This window comes from Staurois parvus, unplaced genomic scaffold, assembly GCF_062004578.1.
Source record: "Staurois parvus isolate SC_StPar_1 unplaced genomic scaffold, SC_StPar_1.0 ptg000275l, whole genome shotgun sequence".
Lineage (NCBI taxonomy): Eukaryota > Metazoa > Chordata > Amphibia > Anura > Ranidae > Staurois > Staurois parvus.
In genome coordinates this window covers 4339076-4361318 of record NW_028318071.1, presented here as the reverse complement: position 1 = coordinate 4361318, position 22243 = coordinate 4339076, and the positions used below count along the sequence as shown (strand labels likewise).

Genomic DNA, 22243 nt, shown 5'->3' with positions numbered 1-22243 from the left:
AGAGACAGTCTGTATCTTCACAAAGAACAGATTTATATACCAGAACTCAGAACTCTCATTCTTAAAAGATGTCATGATCATCCTTTAACTGTTCACTTCGAGATCCACAAGACCTCAAATTTGGTCTCCTGTTCCTTCTGGTGGCCAAATTTAATGAAGGATTGTAAGAACTATGTGGCTCAGTATGTCTCCGAAACAAGTCTGATAAAGCCAAGACATGGGGCCTGTTAGAATCTCTGCCAGTACCTGAAAAGCCATGGAGTATGATTTCTCTGGATTTTATTGTAGAGCTTCCCCCATCTGAAGGGATCACAACCATCTTTGTCGTGATTGATCGTCTGTCAAAAATGGTCCACTTCATTCCCCTGAGAGGGACTCCTTCTGCTGCCGAGACTGCTTCTGCTTTTATTAAAGAAATAGTGAGATTACATGGTGTTCCTAGCAATATCGTGTCCAATCGGGGAGTGCAGTTCACTTCTAAGTTCTGGAAAGCTCTGTGTGAGGCACTAGAGATTGAACTTCGCTTTTCTTCTGCGTATCATCCGCAAACAAATGGACAAACTGAGAGGACAAACCAGACCCTTGAACAATACTTACGATGTTTCTCATCTTATTCACAGGATGACTGGGGGTCTCTCCTTCCATTAGCTGAATTTGCATACAATTCCATACACTCTGGTACCAAACAGTTCCCTTTTTACTCCAACTATGGATATCATCCTTCCTAACTCCCTGAAATGCTGGTGGAATCCGCTGTCCCGGCAGTACAAGAAAGGTTGGATTTCCTCAGTAGGAACGTCCAAATGCTACAAAAAACTATTTTAAAGGCTCAAGCAAGTGCCAAAAAATTTTTTGACAGAAAAAGGAGGGGGAATCTAAATCTGAAACCAGGAGATAAGGTCTAGTTATCTACTACAAATCTGAAATTGAGCTGTCCTTCAAAGAAGCTTGGTCCGAGGTACCTGGGACCATTTACAATTAAGAGAAAGATTAACCCTGTGGCTTTTGAATTAATGCTACCAAAGAATATGAAGATCCATATGGTATTCCTTGTCTCCCTATTAAAACCAACAATACCAACTTTATTTCCGGGTCGAGATCCGGAAACTCCTGCTCCACTGCTGGTCGAAGGTAATGAAGAATATGAAGTGGAGGCTATCCTGGATTGTAGAAAGAGGGGTGGTCAGACCCAGTTCCTTATCAAATGGAAAGGCTATGGTCCAGAGGATAATTCCTGGGAAACATCCGCTAATGTCCATGCTCCACGATAAGTTCGAGCTTACCTTCATCTTCATCCTGAAAAACAAGCTTTAGTGGCCATCCGGAGGCTGCCCCTAAGGGGGGGCAATGTAAGGGAATCCCGGTAAGACGATTGGCAAATAGAAGTGCGCATGCACAAAGAAATGCACGATCGCGCACACGCATGGTGAAGATTGGTGCCAGACGGACTATTTAAAAGGTGCCTCTCCCTGTGCTGACTGGTCTTCAGCTGTTCCCCCTTTCCCGCTCGTTCCTGTGTGAATTCCTTGTTGCTGACCTGGCTTATTCCTGACCTGACTCTGATTACTCTCCTGCTTGATACTCGTTCCTGACTTTGGCTCTGCTCCTGACTTTGGCTTGCTTATGATTTGGTACCTCGCTGTCTGCCCGTTGATGTCCCCGGCTATTCCTATGACATTGCTCCTGTCTTCCATCCCAGCTTCCTGCCTTGCTCTGGTGCATGCCTGGCGATCTACCATACCAGCTCTGCATATCACTACTGTTCCTGAATTGGAGTTTCATCAGTCTTCCAAAGTCTCCAGCTGCAAGAGCTGCAACAACATCTGCTGGCGCTCTTGTCCCCCTGGTCCCTAGACACCCTCTGTTCCACTTCCAGTGGGGTCAGGGCTAGTGACACAAGTTAGGCCGACCTCGTCATTTCAGTCTCCAATCAGGTACGTGACAGGTATGCTGTCATGGAGACCTGGGATTATGGAAAATTGTTAATGTCCTCGGACCCCTCCTCTTCTCCATCTACATCTCCTCCCTTGGCCAATTGATAAACTCCTACAGTTTCAACTACCATCTCTATGCCGACGACACACAAATCTATCTCTCTACCCCTCACCATACCCCCTCAGTCTCCAATCACATCGCCAGCCTACTAAGTGACATATCAGACTGGATGTCACTCCACTTCCTCAAACTCAACCTTTCCAAAACTTAGCTTCTAGTATTCCCCCTAGCCTGTGCCCCCCCGACTTTTCCATCAAGATCAACAACACTACCATCAGTCCCACCCCTCACGCCAGGGTACTAGGTGTAATCCTAGACTCCAATCTGTCCTTTCAGCCTCAGTTCCAATCACTGACAAACTCATGTAGACTTCACCTCCGCAACATCTCCAAGATACGACCGTTCCTAACCTCGGAAACCACTAAGCAACTTATTCACTCCTTTATTATATCACGCCTTGACTACTGTAACTCCCTCCTCACTGGCCTACCTCACCGCAGGCTATCCCCACTACAGTCCATCATGAATGCTGCTGCCAGATTCATTCACCTTACTAACCTCTCTTTATCTGCCACTCCTCTCTGCCAATCCCTCCACTGGCTCCCAATTGCCCAACGGATAAAATTCAAAACACTAACACTGACGTATAAAGCCGTTCATAACACTGCCCCTAATTACATAACCGACCTTGTCTCTAAATACCACCCAAACCGTACTCTCTGCTCCTCGCAAGACCTCCTGCTCTCTAGCTCCCTTGTCTCCTCCCATGCTTGTCTCCAGGATTTCTCAAGGGCTTCACCCATCCTCTGGAACTACCTACCCCAAGCTCTCAGGCTATTGCCTACTCTGCTCACCTTTAGGTGCACTCTGAAAACCCATCTCTTCAGGGACGCCTACCCCGACCCCAGCTAATACTGGAATCCTCTACTCTTCCAACCACTCCATCCCCCACAGCTAATTACCTTTTGTACCACTATCCCCTCCCTCCTAGATTGTAAGCTCCAAGGAGCAGGGCCCTCTAATCCCTCTTGTATTGAACTGTATTGTTACTGTATTGTCTACCTCCATAATGCAAAGCTCTGAGCAAACTGTCGGCGCTATATAAGTCCTGTATAATAATAATAATAATTTTCCTTTCCTGGTGTCTCCTTATGACAGCATTTTTCTCACCCAATGTACTGTTGCGAGGCTAAATATAGAACGCTGGGCAAGGGATGGTTATTCTTTTTATGTGCTACTAAGGTGGTCCTTCTGGGTTTGAAGGTAGTGGAGCTGACCCGAGCTATGCGGTCATGATGAGACGCCAGGAAAAGAAAATTACATTAAGTAACTGATAACAATTTTTCGTATTTGCACTTTCTGAGTTTATTAAATCAACCCCACAAAATGAAACTGCCCCTATGTTATTCTCCAGGGTCTCTGCTTTCAGAGAATATATATTTGTTTGGGGGTTTCATGTAACGTCTAGCAAGACAAATGCTGAATTTGACATGTGTGCGAAAAATGTTAAAAGTGCTCCAGTAGAAAAAAGTGATTCTGAGACAACTAGGATATCTCAACGCAGTCCAACAAACCCATAACATGCCTACAAAACAGCTGCCTGGAGCTTACATCTGAACCTGGAATCAGATGAGGACTGAACATCTGAACCTGGAAAAATTTGGAGAACTTGTGAACAAAAGACCAGTTAGCAGCGCTGCAATTCTGCGAAAGGGAGGCCCAATGCTGAAAAGCCAAAAAGACATTCACTGCACTAGTGGAGTGGACCTTGACTGCAAAGAGTGGAATCTTATCCTAATAATGAACTGCCTGAGCCACCAAGAAATGGGGACTTTCAGGAAGGTAAAAATTTAGCATTTGTAGAATTTCTGTGATGTGTAAGAAGCAATTGCTTGAAACCATGAAATCAAAAGAGAAAGCCAATGCTAAAAAAAGACCAAGTCTTCTGTTCTGATAAATCCACAATTGAACTTCTTCTCCAAATCACAAAATGCTACTGTATGTGTGGCAAAAAGCCAATACTGCAGTCTACACTTAAAACATAATCTCCAAAGGTAAAACATGGTAGTGGTACCATCATGCTTTTGGGATAAATTTTACCAGCAGTGTTTGAGATATGGCCCACCCTTTGCAGCTATAACAGCTTCAACTCTTCTGGGAAGGCTGTCCACAAGGTTTAGGAGTGTGTCGATGGGAATGTTTGACCATTCTTCCAGAATCACATTTGTGAGGGCATGCACTGATGTCGGATGAGAAGGCCTGGCTCGCAGTCTCCACTCTAATTCATGCCAAAGGTGTTCTATCAGGTTGAGGTCATGACTCTGTACAGGCCAGTCAAGTTCCTCCACCCCAAACTTACTCATTCATGTCTTTATTGACCTTACTTTGTGCACTGCTGTGCAGTCATGTTGGAACAGGAGGGGGCCTACCCAAACTGTTCCAACAAAGTTAGGAGCATGAAATTGTCCAAAATGTCTTGGTATGCTGACGCCTAAAGAGTTCCTTTCACAGGAACTAAGGGGCCAAGCCCAACCCGTGAAAAACAACCCCACACCATAATCCCCCCCTCCACCAAACATTACACTTGGCACAATGCAGTCAGGCAAGTACCATTCTCCTGGTAACTGCCAAACCCAGACATGTCCATTGGATTGCCAGACAGAGAAGCTATTGACTCTGCAGACAGTTGCTGACTTCTGCACACTGTGCACTTCAGCATGATCCAACCCCGCTCTGTCAGCTTACATGGCTTACCACTTTGTGGCTGAGTTGCTGTTGTTCCCAGTTGCTTCCACTTTGTTATAATACCACTAACAGTTGACTAGTGGAAGATTTAGTAGTAGGGACATTTCGCAGATGGACTTATTGTACAGGTGGCAACCTATCATGGTACCACGCTTGAATTCACTGAGCTCCTAAGAGCGACCCATTCTTTCACAAATGTTTGTAGCAGTCTGCATGCCTAGGTGCTTGATTTTATATACCTGTGGCCATGGAGGTGATTGGAACACCTGAATGCAATACTTTTGGCAATATAGTGTATCAATACTTCCCGCTGACACCACGGATTGTGGAAGTGAGTTCCACATCCTTACTGCTCTGACAGTGAAAAACCCCCTGCGCAGTTTAAGGGTAAACAGCTTCTCTTCCAATTTCACTGAGTGGCCCTGCTTCTTCTTATATTCCGCGAGACTGAATAGTTTGTTTCCTATGCCAGAATCACCATGGAGGTATTTGTAGATCGCTATTATATCTTACCTTAAGCGTCTTTTTTTCAGGGAGAATAGGTTTAATGTTTGTAGTCGTTCCTCATAACTGAGGTCCTCCAGTCCCCTTATTAACTTAGCTACCCTTTTCTGGACTCTCTCCAGCCCCAGCACATCCTTCCTGAGGACTGGTGACCAGAAGTGGACGTCATACTCCAGATGTGACGTAACCAGAACTTTATAAAGTGGCAGGATTATAGTTTTATCTCTTGAGTAAATTCCCTTTTTAATGCATGCTAATAATCTGCTAGCTTTACTTGCTGCAGCTTTGCATTGCATGCCATTGCTAAATTCGATATCGATTAGTACCCCCAGATCTTTTTCTATCCTGGACTCCCCCAGAGGTTCTCCCCCTAGCGTGTAACTTGCGTTCATATTTTTAGCCCCCAAGTGCATTACTTTACATTTTTCAACATTAAACCTCATTTGCCATGCATCTTCCCACCCCTTAATTTTATCGAGGTCTTCTAGCAGAGTTTCTGTGTCCTGTTGTGAAGTTATTACCTTACTTAGTTTTGTATCATTTGCAGACACTGAGATTGAGCCATTTATACTAATCACTATATCATTTATGAATAAATTAAACAGAATTGGTCCCAGTACAGAGCCTTGGGGTACCCCACTTACTACTCCAGCCCAGTCTTATTATATGCTATTTATAACCACCGTTTGTACATGCCCCTATAACCAGTTCTCTATCCATGTGCAAAGCCTATGGTCCATGCCTACAGACCTCAATTTGTAAATTAGGCATCTATGGGGGACTGTGCTGAATGCTTTTTCAAAATCCACATACACCACATCCACTGGCCTCCCCTTATCTAGATGGTAGTTCACTTCCTTATAGAATTTTAACAAATTGGTTTAGCAAGAACGACCCTTCATAAAGCCATGCTGATTACTACTAACAATATTGTTTTCCTCAGCAAATTTTGGATATGACCCTTATCATTCCCTCCAAAAGTTTATGGATGTTAGACTGACTGGCCTATAGTTCCCAGGTATATATCTCTGCCCTTTTTTAAATACTGAAACCACGTTGGCCCTTCGCCAATCAGCTGGTACCATTCCTGTCAGTATGCTGTCCATAAAAATTAGGAATAGTGGTCAGGTTATGACCTAGCTGAGTTCTTTAAGGACTCTCGGGTGTAAGACATCTGGTCCCGGTGATTTATTTACATTAAGGTTTTCAAGACTTTTACAGACACTGACTTCTATTAGCCACAAGGTTACATTCTGAGGTGCGTTACTAATGATGCAATGTTGAGTACTATTCCCTTCTGTCTCCTTTGTAAAAACAGAGGAGAAGAATATATTTAGTACAGTTGCCTTTTCCTTATCATTTGTAACCAACGTCCCTTTGTCATTTTTTTATGGGGGCCAATATGTTCTGACCTTGTTTTTGTATTAATATATTTAAAAATTTTCTTGGGATTTTTCTTATTCTCCTCTGTTATTTGTCTCTCGTGGTCTATTTTAGCTGCCCTGATTGTGCTCTTACGCATCTTATTGCATTCCTTGTAGTGTTGGAATGCCGACAATGACCCCTCTGCCTTATACTTTTTACAAGTAATTTTTTTCTCTTTAATATTTCTTTTAACGTTACAGTTTAGCCACCAGGGCCTGACCTTTTAGGCTTGACATTTTCTCTTATATATTTACTGCCCATTGGAATACACTGGATGGTACCTTTATTTAATATGTTCTTAATGCACGCCCATTTTCCTCATTGTTCAATGTTTCTGGGATTTGATCCCATTTAATATCTTGTAGTATTTGCGCAGTTTACAAAAGGTTGGCTCTTTTGAAATTTAGTGTTCTTGTACTGCCTTATCATATATAATTTATGCTGAATGTAATTATACTGTGATTTTTTTTTAGCAAGCAGGAACAGACCTGAAAGTAGGTCAGTTTACACCAGTCTGTTCATAGTAATGCATGGACCTTCCAATCAAGTCCACCAGAAAAACTGTTCCATGCTTCTATAATTCAAACAGTAACAATCCACTAAAAACTATTTTATTTCAGATTGTAACACAACATGAAACAGTAAGAAAACGCCAAGGAGGCCGAATACTTAAAGTATTACTAAACCAAAAGGGCAATATCCTTTTTACCATGCAGCTCAGTTTACTAAATCTAAAACAAACTTTATTTTCCTGCGTTTTTGCAGTAAACACTGACATTTCCTTTTTGGAATATTCCTGCACTGTGTCCCTGCGCTTCCCCAACTACTGTTAGTGTGATCTAATACATCGGGACTTCATGTCCCATGATTTCTTGCCTGTACCAAGCATGCAATGTAATGAACATGTTAAAGCAGTATCAAACCCAAAAATGTAATATATTGTAGTTTACCAATCCTTAGATGTGGTGGCTGCATTAGTTTTCTTTTTTAGGCTTTTTTCCCCTCTGTTTTTACCTGGTGATCTGGCCATTAAAACACCTCCTCTATTAGTGTGCCCCCACTCTGGATGAAAAAACATAGGGGCACCTTTGGACAACAGCATTGTCAGTCTAGGGGGAGGGGAGAAGACGAAAGAAACTCCAGCTCACGCTGCAGTTACATAAAACATATTATTTCTTTCAGGATAAAGGCTTTACATGAATAATTAAAAGCTGATCATTGTAAGCACCCCTGTCAGTGTTAAATGGTTTGTCTCAACACACTAATTGTTACATTTGCAGGGGAGCTTGTTCGATTGAAATAAAATAGCCTTACTAGCCAAATCACCAGGTGAAATTAACCACTTGCCCTCCTGAGGATTTACCCCCCTTCCTGACCAGGCCATTTTTTGCATTACGGCACTGCATTACTTTAACTGACAATTGCGCAGTCATGCAACATTGCACCCAAATTAAATTTGAGCCCTTTTTACCCACGAATTGAGCTTTCTTTCTGTGGTATTTGATCGCCTGTGCATTTTATTTTTTGTGTTATTAAATAAAAAAAAAAAAAAGGACCGGCAATTTTGAGAAAAAAAACAATATTTTTGACTTTTTGCTATTAAACATATCCAGTAAAAAAAATTTAAAAATCAAAATTTACTCATAAATTTAGGGCAAAATGTATTGTGCTACATGTCCTTGCTAAAAAAAAAAATTAATTGGTTTACATGAAAGTTATAGCGTTTACAAATGGCGGTATAGATACTGTAATTTTTTTTTTACTAGTAATGGTGGCGATCAGCGACTTATAGTGGGACTGCGGCGGGCATTCTGACACTGGGGGGAACTGACTTGGTGTCACTGACATTCCCAGTGACACCAATACAGTGATCAATGCTAAAAAAAAAACCGCACCGACACTGTACTAGTGGCACTGGGCAGAAAGGGACATGAGGGACGATCAAAGGGTTAACTGTGTGCTGGGAGTGTTTTACTGGGGGGGGCGGTGTGTTGGTGCTTCACTGTAAGTACACTGTGCACAGCCATGCAGAGCAGTGTGTCTGAGTCGACAGGGAGGAGGGCTGTTAGTAAACAAAGCAGCCCTCCTCCCCATCAGAGATCCTCAGTAATCACCGGGTACCATCTGGTAATCACTGGCTGGGACCCGGTGATTGACAGCCGCGGACACGAATGGCGACACGGGTAGAATGTTCACGTGTGCCCCTTACCCGTAAATACAAAATCATGTATATATACGTGATTTTGAGCACCCCTGCCGCCCTGTAGCAGTATTTCTGCTATAGGGCGGCGGGGAAGCAGTTAATGTGATGCTAAACACAGACTGTTAAATTTACATTGTCCCTTCTCTTTCTGTATGTGGAGGATGACACTGTAATTATTTTTATAAAATCGTATAAGTACCTTTTCCTAATTGCTATACAGCTGTCACATGACCCAGCCTGTCTGCAGGGAAAAATAAGCAGTAGGATCTTTTAGTTCTCTGCTGCTCGGTCACATGTTCAAATTAAAAAAAAGAAATAAAAAAAAAAAAAAAACAGACTTCGGAATACAGAGTAAAATTAAATAATTAATATCAATAAACTGTTTTAACCACTTGACCTCCGGAAGATTTATCCCCCTTCCTGACCAGGCCATTTTTTGCGATATGGCACTGCGGTATTTTAGCTGACAATTGCGAGGTCATGCACTGCTGTACATAAAATTAAATTTATTAAATTTTTTTCCACACAAATAGAGCTTTCTTTTGGTGGTATTTGATCACCTCTGGGTTTTTTATTTTTTTTACTATAAACATAAAACCGCAAATTTTGAAAAAAAACAAAAATTTTTTTCCCTTTCTGCGATAAAACATATCCAATTAAAAAAAATTTTTCAAAAATCTAATTGCTTTATATATTTAGGCCAATATACAGTCAGGTCCATAAATATTGGGACATCGACACAATTCTAACATTTTTGGCTCTATACACCACCACAATGGATTTGAAATGAAATGAACAAGATGTGCTTTAACTGCAGACTGTCAGCTTTAATTTGAGGGTATTTACATCCAAATCAGGTGAACGGTGTAGGAATTACAACAGTTTGCATATGTGCCTCCCACTTGTTAAGGGACCAAAAGTAATGGGCCAGAATAATAATCATACATCAAACTTTCATTTTTTAATACTTGGTTGCAAATCCTTTGCAGTCAATTACAGCCTGAAGTCTGGAACGCATAGACATCACCAGACGCTTGGTTTCATCCCTGGTGATGCTCTGCCAGGTCTCTACTGCAACTGTCTTCAGTTCCTGCTTGTTCTTGGGGCATTTTCCCATTCGGTTTTGTCTTCAGCAAGTGAAATGCATGCTCAATCGGATTCAGGTCAGGTGATTGACTTGGCCATTGCATAACATTCCACTTCTTTCCCTTAAAAAACTCTTTGGTTGCTTTTGCAGTATGCTTTGGGTCATTGTCCATCTGCACTGTGAAGCGGCGTCCAATGAGTTGTGAAGCATTTGGCTTAATATGAGCAGATAATATTGCCTGAAACACTTCAGAATTCATCCTGCTGCTTTTGTCAGCAGTCACATCAATAAATACAAGAGAACCAGTTCCATTGGCAGCCATACATGCCCACGCCATGACACTACCACCACCATGCTTCACTGATGAGGTGGTATGCTTAGGATTATGAGCAGTTCCTTTCCTTCTCCATACTCTTCTCTTCCCATCACTCTGGTACAAGTTGATCTTGGTCTCATCTGTCCATAGGATGTTGTTCCAGAACTGTGAAGGCATTTTTAGATGTCGTTTGGCAAACTCTAATCTGGCCTTCCTGTTTTGAGGCTCACCAATGGTTTACATCTTGTGGTGAACCCTCTGTATTCACTCTGGTGAAGTCTTCTCTTGATTGTTGACTTTGACACACATACACCTACCTCCTGGAGAGTGTTCTTGATCTGGCCAACTGTTGTGAAGGGTGTTTTCTTCACCAGGGAAAGAATTCTTCGGTCATGCACCACAGTTGTTTTCTGTGGTCTTCCGGGTCTTTTGGTGTTGCTGAGCTCACCGATGCGTTCCTTCTCTTTAAGAATGTTCCAAACAGTTGTTTTGGCCACACCTAATGTTTTTGCTATCTCTCTGATGGGTTTGTTTTGTGTTTTCAGCCTAATAATGGCTTGCTTCACTGATAGTGACAGCTTTTTGGATCTCATCTTGAGAGTTGACAGCAACAGATTCCAAATGCAAATAGCACACTTGAATTGAACTCTGGACCTTTTATCTGTTCATTGTAATTGGGATAATGAGGGAATAACACACACCTGGCCATGGAACAGCTGAGAAGCCAATTGTCCCATTACTTTTGGTCCCTTAACAAGTGGGAGGCACATATGCAAACTGTTGTAATTCCTACACCGTTCACCCGATTTGGATGTAAATACCCTCAAATTAAAGCTGACAGTCTGCAGTTAAAGCACATCTTGTTCGTTTCATTTCAAATCCATTGTGGTGGTGTATAGAGCCAAAAATGTTAGAATTGTGTCGATGTCCCAATATTTATGGACCTGACTGTATATGCGGCTACATATTTTTGGTAAAACATTCCAATAATCGTATATTGATTGGTTTGCACAAAAGTTATATCATCTACAAACTATGGTATATATACTGGAATTTTTTTTCATATACTAGTAATGTCGGCAATCATGGACAGATTTTTACACACAATATTGGCCCCTTCAGGCTGATCCAGGTGTCTTCATATAAGGATGATAACCAGTGGCCTTACCACGTGCCATTAGCAGGGAGGTTAGTGTTATCCCTTAACATATATTGGTACCATTCAGTCAGGAGGGCTTTACCATACTACTATCAATTATCATATACTCTTTACGCACCAGGTATTGTCATAGGGTGGGCGACTCGCCACTCCGCTGTTGTTGGGATCCCCCCCATCGGTTGGCCCCCCCATGGTGTTATCAAACACTTCCTTCCATTGCCTCTATGCAGATGTATATACTTTGAGGTATAATATTTGCTCTATTACCACTTGGTTTGATATGTGTACATATAGTATTGTACTCAAGTTTTTTGTTATTTTATCAACACAATCTTGTATATTTTTCCACATAGAAGTCTCCTTACAGCTCCTCAAAAAGCGATATCATCGCGAAACATGTTGAGCCATTACTATTATTACCATTCCAAGAGTACCCCTTCTTAGGTATTGCCGAGTTGCGGCATATCTTTGTTAATGTGGGAGATACTAGTAATACATGAATCTGCATTGATTATATTTCTGTGCGTTACAGGGTAAGAATATATTCTGTAACAATCTTTGTTTTATACGTGTATGTATTATTCTGTGCATGTTCAATAAAGTGTTACACTTTATGAACCATTATTTGTAGTGCCTATAAAGTCCATGAAATTATTATAATGATTTTACATTTTGATCATAGATGAGCGATAACAACTCTTTGTATCTCTATTCATTTTTCATAGGCCTTGTTTACACTGGTGGCTGGGGTGGGAAAAGCAGGCAGTTAAGCAGTAGTTTTGCTGCTCCCTGACTGCCCTACTAAAAAAAAAAACATGCATGCTTTTGATAGGCAGTACTGCCTCAAACATATCCATTCAGCTGTCAAAAAAACAAAAACTGGAATTCAAGAGGAGAAAGTATCAACTAAATGCCAATTTTCAGAGGGGCAGCAGCTGCTCTACCACTTCCTGAAAAGCATTCCATCATGGATCACTTTTCAGAGGGGCAGCAAGCCCTTTACTGTTATTTTTTTTCTGTGTGTATTTGTGCACCAATCAATATAAATTGCATATTTTACTGAATGCATTCATAAACAATTTGCACAAATACAGGTGAAACTCGAAAAATTAGAATATTGTGCAAAAGTTCATTTATTTCAGTAATGCAACTTAAAAGGTGAAACTAATATATGAGATAGACTCATTACATGCAAAGCAAGATACTTCAAGCTGTGATTTGTCATATTTGTGATGATTATGGCTTACAGCTCATGAAAACCCCAAATCAACAATCTAAGAAAATTAAAATATTACATGCAATCAATAAAACAAGGATTGTACATAGAACAATATCGGACCTCTGAAAAGTATAAGCATACATATGTACTCAGTACTTGGTTTGGGCCCCTTTTGCAGCAATTACTACCTCAATGCGGCGTGGCATGGAAGCTATCAGCCTGTGGCACTGCTGAGGTGTTATGGAAGACCAGAATGCTTCAATAGCAGCCTTCAGCTCTTCTGCATTGTTCGGTCTCATGTCTCTCATCTTTCTCTTGACAATCCCCCATAGATTCTCTATGGGGTCCAGGTCAGGCGAGTTTGCTGGCCAATCAAGCACAGTAATCCCACAGTCATTGAACCAGGTTTTGGTGCTTTTGGCAGTGTGGGCAGGTGCCAAGTCCTGCTGGAAAATGAAGTCAGCATCTCCATAAAGCTCGTCTGCGGAAGGAAGCATGAAGTTCTCCAAAATCTCCTGGTAGACGGCTGCGTTGACCCTGTACTTAATGAAGCACAGTGGACAAACACCAGCAGATGACATGGCTCCCCAAATCAACACAGACTGTGGAAACTTCACACTGGACTTCAAGCATCTTGCAGTGTGTGCCTCTCCATTCTTCCTCCATACTCTGGGTCCTTGGTTTCCAAATGAGATGCAAAAGTTGCTCTCATCAGAAAAGAGGACTTTGGACCACTGAGCAACAGACCAGGTCTGTTTTTCTTTAGCCCAGGTAAGACGCTTCTGACGTTGTTTGTTGTCCAGGATCCATCTGTGTGTGGTGGCTCTTGATGCACTGACTCCAGCCTCAGTCCACTCCTTGTGAAAGTTCCCAACACTTTTGAATGGCCTTTTCCTGACAATCCTCTCCAAGCTGCGGTCATCTCTGCTGCTTGTGCACCTTTTTCTTCCACACTTTTCCCTTCCACATAACTTTTTATTAATGTGCTTTGATACAGCACTTTGGGAACATCCAACTTCTTTTGCAATTACCTTTTGAGGCTTTCCCTCCTTCTGGAGGGAGGGTGTCAATAATGGTTTTCTGCACAACTGTCAGGTCAGCAGTCTTTCCCATGATTGTGATTCCTACTGAACCAGAATGAGAGACCATTTAAAGGCTCAGGGACCCTTTGCAGGTGTTATGGCTTAATTAGCTGATTAGAGTGGGATACTTTGAGCCTAGAATATTGCACCTTCTTACAATATTCTAATTTTCTGAAATTGTGGATTTGGGGTTTGGGGATTTTCATGAGCTGTAAGCCATAATCATCACAATTATGACAAATCACGGCTTGAACTATCTTGCTTTGCATGTAATGAGTCTATCTCATATATTAGTTTCACCTTTTAGGTTGCATTACTGAAATAAATGAACTTTTGCACGATATTCTAATTTTTCGAGTTTCACCTGTATTGTGGGACATACACAATTGTATTCTATATGTTCTCTGCTTCCAGACTGTATATACTGTAATGTCAGAATGTATACACTTTTATCTGACAGGTCCGTTCAATGGAAGTTGAATGATAGATTGACTTCTAATGGGCAGCAATGACCACACATGGATCAAAATTTGTCCAATTCCTTCTGAACTGGCCAAATTTCAATCCATCTATGGCCCCCTTGACCACTTAAAACCCAGGCCAATTCTGACATTTCTTACATGATATTTACACAGTGGTTTACCAAACACAAATTTTCATCTTTTATGTTGCATGATAATTGCACAGACATTTTTAAAATGCAAATTTTTATGAAAAAATACACTTTAATGAATTTTAGTGCAAATAAACACAATATAATACACATTTTTTGGGTAAAATATAAAAGATGATGTTGCCGACTAAATAGATACCCAACATGTCATGCTTTAAAATTGTGCACGCCTGTGGAATGGCATCAGTACGGTACATTAAATTATCCATAGTAAATGCTTTAAATGCTTTTATAGGTCACTAGTTTAGAGTTACACATGGGGGCCTGGTTCTAGAATTATTGCGCTCACTCTGACATTCACATCAATACCTCACATGTGTGGTGCATTTGCTGTTTACATATGCATTCGCATTTGCTTGTGAGTATGGGGAAAATTTTTTGGGGCTCAACTTTATCGCTATCACAAGGGATGAGCAACATCACTTGTGATGGCATTTGCAGTGACACGTACTCTTTATTGAGACAGGTAAACATGATTTCAGTAATAGATATAATTACATGTAATAAAATATTTGTCCACAAATGACTGTGACTAGGTGCACCTCAGTGTCCCAACCTCTAATGTGAATAATTCACAAAATGTATAAAAATAACATGAACATAAAAAGTTCAATAATATTCACTTCAAGCCTTCACCAAGTGATTGGAAAAACATCTGTCAAACCTCCACCGTATGATAAAATTTCAAACTCACCACAAAGGTGTGCTGTCTAACATTAGAACAGCAAGGAATGCTTTTTAGTATGATTCCCACATGGCTATACTCTCACCGCAGATGATTGGATGAGGTTACTCCACTCCACCAGGGGTCAGTGCCAGTGCTTGCATCCACACAGCGTTTTCCTCAACCTCCTAGCTGACTGGCACTCCTGCCTCAGCTTCCTCAGCTTGGGGCACAAAGGGTGACTGAAACTTTAAATGCCCTGTGAGGGAGCTTTAAAATTCAATCAATTTGTCACATGCAGAGCTTACTGTTGTGACATGTCCAAGGAAGTGAACAGACTGGCTTAAGGCCTCATGCACACAGGACTACGTTAAAAAAACTTTTCAAGAAAAGCTGCCATCAGCAGCATTTTTGCAGAAAAGATCAGTCCGATCTCCTTGACAACGTCCATTTGGAGGAACCGTACACCGGGGTAGGAGGGGTCCATGCTCACATCATCGCTAACTGGATCTGGCACCAGCAGCATTCATTTACATGAGGTTTGATTTTATGACTTTGTAAATAGAATATTTGTGTTTTTTATTAATAAATTATTGGCGATTTCACACTATGGTGGATTTCTTTTATATGTGAGCGCTCTCGGTGGCAAGATAAAGGATAAACTGTTGTAGCATTTGAATATTTCATCAACATCTAATTATTCCATCAGGATGCAGGATGTATGTAGCGTCATGCCAAATAGACCTCCTATAATTTGGGTTCTAAGGGTTCAGGAAGAGGCTGACTATATTGGTGGTGGATGCACTTTTCACAATGAATTGATTATTGAAGTTGATGTATACTTCTTTCACGGGAGAACTTTAACCACTTGACCTCCAGAGGATTTACCCCTCTTAATGACCAGGCCTCTTTTTGCTACTCGGCACTGCACTAATTCAACTGATAACTGTGCGGTCATGCAATGCTGAACCCAAACAAAATTTACGTCCTTTTTTTCACACAAATAGAGCTTTCTTTCGGCGGTATTTGATCACCTGTGAGCTTTTTATTTTTCACGCTATAAACAAAAAAAGGCCGAAATGTTTGAAGAAAAACAATATTTTTTAATTTCAGCTGTAAAAAATTTATAGTAAACTCAAAGTCGGTTATAAATTTAGGCCAAAATGTATTCTGCTACTTGTTTTTGATAAAGAAAATCCCAATAAGTGTATATTGATTGCTTTATGTGAACGTTATAGCGTCTACAAACTATGGTATAGATACTGCAATTTACGCCATTTTTTTGCTATACAGCGCTGCGCTAGTTTAACGGACAATTGCGGTCATGCAATACGGTGCATAAATAAAATTTACATCCTTTTTTTCCCCACAAATTGAGCTTTCTTTCGGTGGTATTCGATCACGTGTGCGGTTTTTATTTTTTGCGCTATACAAAAAAAAAGGCTGACAATTTTGAGGAAAAAAAACAATATTTTGGACTTTTTGCTATAAAACATGTCCAGTAAAAAAAAATTTAAAAATCAAATTTAGTCATAAATTTCTGCCAAAATGCATTCTGCGACATGTCTTTGCTAAAAAAAAAAAAACAAAACAATACGTGTAAATTAATTGGTTTACGTGAAAGTTATAGCGTTTACAAATGGTGGGAAAGATACTGGGATTTTTAGATTTTTTTATACTAATAATGGCGGCGATCAGCGACTTATGGCGGCGATCAGTGACTTATGGCGGGACTGCGGCGGACATTCTGACATTGGGGGGTACTGACTTGGGGTCACTGACATCCCCAGTGACACCAATACAGTGATCAGTGCAAAAAAAAAAAACACTGACACTGTACTAATGGCACTGGGGAGGAGGGGGTTAAGTTTATTTTTCAGGGAAAGGATTAACTGTGTGAGGGGAGTGTTTTACTAGGGGGTGGGGGTGTGTACTGCAGGGAACACCGCTGATCGGGAGAGAGAAACTCTTCTGTCCTGATCAGCTTGTCCTGGAGCTGTCAGGGAACTGACAGAAAGAACAGCTACTGCAGCTGTGCTCTCTGTCAGCAATTGCTGACCGGGACATAGTCCCGATCACCGGGACATAGTCGGTAACGACCGGCTGTGACCCGGTGACTGACATCTGCGGCTGTGATCGGCGGGACAGGTAGGGTGGGTGCGCGCCCCCTACCTGTTTACAATACACACGTTTTAAAACGTGCTTTTGCCCAGCCGTGCCGCCCTGCCGCCGTATTTATACAGTGGCTGGGTGGCATGTGGTTAATGATCATTTATCCTGGCCATTGAAGCATAAGCATGCGCTTAGCTGCGTCAAGCAGTTTTTCTACCAAAACGCTGCTGCTCCTGGACGCGCTGGTCCTGGGTTTTTTTTCCTGCTGGTAAATGCTACTGCTACTAGAAACTTCTAAAGGTCTATGTGTGCATGGACACATATGATAACATGGAGGCCATTTGGAAGCAGTTTATAAAATAAAATGCCCGACGCCCCTAAAAGTGGCTGCAAAAACGCCCTGTGTGCATGAGGCCCTAAAGCAGAGTTCCACTCACACTGTAAAATAATAAAAGTCAGTAGCTACAAAAATGTAATCGCTGACTTTTAAAAAACAGCCACTCACCTGTCCCACGATCCCGCGGTGCCTCCGCTGCAGCCCGTTTTACCGGCCGTCCTGTATTCCAGGTGCCGGCATCTTCAGTGTGGGCACCTGGCTGTGACAGCTTGCGGCTTCACAGCCGGGTGCCCACTGCGCATGTGCGAGTAGCGCTGCGCTTCCTGAATGGACCCGTCATCTTCTGAGACCTGTCACGTGTCCCACAAGGGGGGACAACTTCTGCTTCTGATCGCCTAGGCGATTGCAGCGGAAGTGGGAGTGGGTACCTGTCAATTTGGGTACCCGTTCCCCAAAGCTGCCAATCCTTAATGGGGAGCGTGGGACCAATCTTTAAAGCAGAACTTCCCCTTTTGGGTGGAACTCCGCTTTAAGGTGAAGCACAAACACTGTACAGCACTACTAAACTGGACTAGAAATACACCATCTGTTACACCACTGTCATAATGTGTATATATAGACACACGGAAGATATGCAAACAAACAAACAAGGGCTTAAGATAGCAAAACAAACTGAAGAGTTATCTCCATCCAGGTATTCTTCACATATCAAATAAAAAAAGATGACACTCATTAAATCCATCCCCACTGTAAGAGTAACATCAAATGAGCAACTGCTATCCAGGTATTCCTCCCTCCAAAGTCCTGGGAAGTAACGACTACACGCAGAGCTGCCACGGGTGGACCCCATTCTCCAAATACCGGGCCTTCTCTTCTCACAGTTATAAACCACATTCACACCTCACGTTCAATCCTGCAATTACCTGATCGCAACATCACATTGCCAAGTCATCAAAAAGTTGACATTCTTCGCTTCTCTGAAAAGTCGTTCTGGGGAAACTTCACAAACCGGAAGTTGTCTGACGTCACGAATTCTCTTATGGAGCCTAATGGTGTCATAGCAACAGCACCATAAAGTTTATGAGCCGCGAAAGAGTGACTAGTGAGATAGAGGCTGGATTTGACCGGAGAGCGGAGCTTGGAGGCGCAGCTGTACTCCGAGTGACCGAACTTATATTTTAGATTTCGTTTTCATTTGTTGCTGCATTTATAAGTAAGCCTAGAGTGGGAAGTTCAGCGGGCAGCAGACGTGGAGGAATGGAGAGTTCACTGGAGACAGACGGAGCGGAGAAGGGGGAGTGTTCACACGGAACGTGCGCCTGCTGCTGCTGACAGAGAGCCGGGAGTCACTGGTGTATGAGAGGAGGGAGGAGAAGCTCCCCGAGAGCAGACACTGACTTGGAGACGGGCTGAGGTCAACTTCCAGCTGTATTGAATTCACAAATAGAAAATATTTACAGGGCTGTACAAAAATATGGAAACAACTGATTTGCAGGTTTAAAAGTGACATGTTTCATGTTGAAAGCGGAAGTGATTTAACGATCTTTTGCTTCTGCTGTGTGATGAGACACCTAGCTAACGGGTGGGAAGCCTCACTTTTGTCATTCACTGTGTGCTGCTAGTGATACGGAGTTGTGTCAGACCTTACTGGGCTTTAATGAGGGCAAATTGTTAGTGCCTGCTTGGCTGGTGCCTCTGTGACTGAAGTTGCCAATTCTCGAAGTAGTGTCAAGGGTTATGATGGCTCGGTAAGCTCTGATGCCGTGATTTGTGTGTTTCCTGCAAAATTGCACTGCCTTTGAAATCCACAGCAGATGTCAGTGCAATCTCACTGACACTCCAAGCATATTGTAAATGCAGTACGTTTGCCTGCAGCAGGTCGCATAGTATGAAACAACCATGTGATCCGGTTGCAGTGCGTTTCCAAAAATGCAGCAGCCGCTCTGGTGTGGATGCAGTTCTATTTGAACCATTTAATATGAATTTCATGTGAATTGCACAGGAATGCAGTGCAGTTCTTGTGCAATTCACATGCAGCTCTCGCTGTGAACTGAGAATTACAGAAAAATTGTAAAGGTGAAATAACACCAGACACTGCCCCAGCTGTACTTACGTCTGGGGTTGCTGAGCTATCGGCACCCCTGCAGCCGGTCTGGTGGTCCTGGGATTTGAAATCCCTGCTATTCTCCCTCTTCTCCATGCAGCACTTCCAAATCAATTCTGATTGGTCAGGGCCCTCATAGTGATCTGGTCCATCCCGAAAGTGCTGGAAAAGAGATAGAAGAGCGTCATTTAAAATCTCCAGGCCACTGGACCAACTGCGGGGGGTGCTGACAGCTCACCAACCCCAGAAGTAAGTACAGTGGGAAGGGGGGAGAGGGTCTATTGTTCAACTTTAAATTTGTGTAAACTTGTATTTGAGTCCACTTTGTGTACACCAAATACCTTTTTAAAAACCCAGATTTTACGTTGTAAGCAGTTCCATCATCCCTGTGCCCTACATAGCCTGTGCAGAGAACAAAATTGTGAGAGAGGCCCAACAGGCTTCCCCACCCCACCCCACACTACAGAAAGCTGCTGGAGTGGGCAGAGACAAGACCAATCACCCTGCACAATAAGAGAGAGGTAGTGATCGCTGCTCTTTATTACAGGAAGCTCCTGCACAGAGGTAAAGTTTCACAGTGGAAACTGCACCAAGAATCAATGAAGGATCTACATGATTAATGTATTTAGACAATATTTGCTTGCTTCAGAATTCAGCTTTAAATGTGGTTGGTGGCTGCATTTGTGTTCTTATTCAGGGTTTTTCCCTTTTGGTTTAACCTGGTGATCCAGCCAGCAACACAGTTCCTGTCTTAAAATGTAATTAAACTCTCCAAAATAAAAAAAAAATGACAGGATTTCTATGATAGAGCGCAGAAGTAGTTAAAATTTACATTATACTTGCCTAGGTGGATGCAGCATAAGCCCCTGGCTCTAAGTGTGAGAACACCGCAATCACATGACCACTAATTGCTGAGTTCTCACCACCGCTTTTAGCAGAGAGTGGTGACAGCCAGTCCTGGGATATGAAATCCCTGCTATTCTACCTCACCACCCACCCAGCTCACTGGAGCACTGGGCTGTGGAGAGTAAGGAAGTGGCTGGCTCAGGCTTTCAGGAGATTGCTGAGAGGCTGAGCCAGGTGCTGCTCCAGACTCTGGGGTGGATCCTAACTTTAAGGTCAGGATCTTTCCCCAGCCTGGACCGGCTGAGTGACGTCAGCTGACAGCAGGCTTCAGCCCGCTGTCGGCTTAAAATGGGTCACAGGAGTGCAGAACAAACTGCACTCCTGTGATCTACAGGAGAAGTACAGCCAAAAAAGCTTTGGCTGTACGTTTCCTTTAATACAACATAAAGGACAGTATTCACCTAGATGATGGTATACTCCAGTGTGAACCAGGAAAAAACACAGTCTGAGTGTCGGAGCAGGGATGACGGGTGGCCAGAAACGGGCACTAGGTGTGCTAAGCCTCTCAGCTGTCAGATCGAGCAGTGCCATTAAACTGCTCTGTGATCGAGTAGGGAGAGAGCAGTGTAACAGGCAGGCAATGCTTTTTAGGGACACGCCCCCTTTCTTAAACCTGTCTTCTCTACTGGTTACTTCTCTTTTTCTAAAAGCCAGTGCCCTAGTGGAATTACAAGGCACGTCTTAAAATTGAAATACATCAAAATAATTAGGAATTACTAATATCATGAATGGCACATAAAAACAATTGTAGGGATGCAAAGTCTGCTTGGGAATAATTAAAGAGAATGCAATCTGGTGCAACTCTGCATAGAAACCAATCAGCTTCCAGGATTCATTTCCAAAGCTTAATTGAACAAGCTGAAGTTAGAAGCTGATTGGCTGCCATACAGAGCTGCAGCAGATTTTGAGTACTCCAGTTTTAGTAAATCTACGTGTCTCCACTATTTGACATCAAATTGTCTTCTGGTGCCCAACACGCAGACCGCATGCAGCCAGCCTGCCTTCTGCATGCAACATGTGGGCTTTTGGGGACTATATGCATAGCAAAGTGGCAGTGGGGTGCTGTGTGCTGGAACACTCTTTGTGTTGTGTGGGCAGAGTTATCGCCACCCATGATACAAGTAAAGTCCTGAGAGAAGGAGAAAAGGCACCTCTAAGTGCAGCATAACACTTTATTAAGGATCAAAAGGTAGGAACGCTCACATTACTGAGGTAAATGAAATGCATAAAACCGTGGTTCGGTGTAACATCGGACAGGTGGGTATGCAGAGTAATGCTCTGTCATCGGTGTAGAGTTGTCAGCATGGTGGCTGGAAGGGGACAGCTCTGGAGCCAGCCGGCGTGCACATCCTCACTCAAAGTCGGGTGGAACGCAGCAACAGCGTGAACGTGATGACGTTAGATACCCAAGGTGCACTGTGACGCGTTTTGGAGCATTGCGCTGGCCTGGAAAGGCGGAAGTGCGCTCCTTTTTCAAGCAGGGGGAGGTGGAAGCCCGATGGTGTTTATATATGGAGATAGGGGCTGATTGGCAATCAATTAACCAATCGTTTGAGTACTAAAGTAATTAAACCATTGTTGTAAGATGACACTGTGTGGGTGAAGTAAGTAAAGTCCTGGCCTGGGGAGAAGGAGAGCAGTTCAAGAGCGTGTGATCGGTAAGTGATTAATGAGGATGGAGTTAACTTTCACAATCATGACTGATGTGGGAG

At 42.6% G+C, this 22243-nt stretch overlaps 1 protein-coding gene across 1 annotated transcript in view; it reads right to left on the bottom strand.

Moving 5' to 3' along the window:
- The window catches only part of LOC149459091 (serine/threonine-protein kinase H1-like), a 102160-nt gene extending 83372 nt beyond the window's left edge, over positions 1 to 18788 (bottom strand). The window contains exon 1 of the mRNA XM_089681669.1: positions 18445 to 18788. The gene's annotated coding sequence lies outside the window, so the exon portion shown is untranslated. The remainder of the gene's footprint in view (positions 1 to 18444) is intronic.
- Positions 18789 to 22243: the final 3455 nt, after the last annotated feature.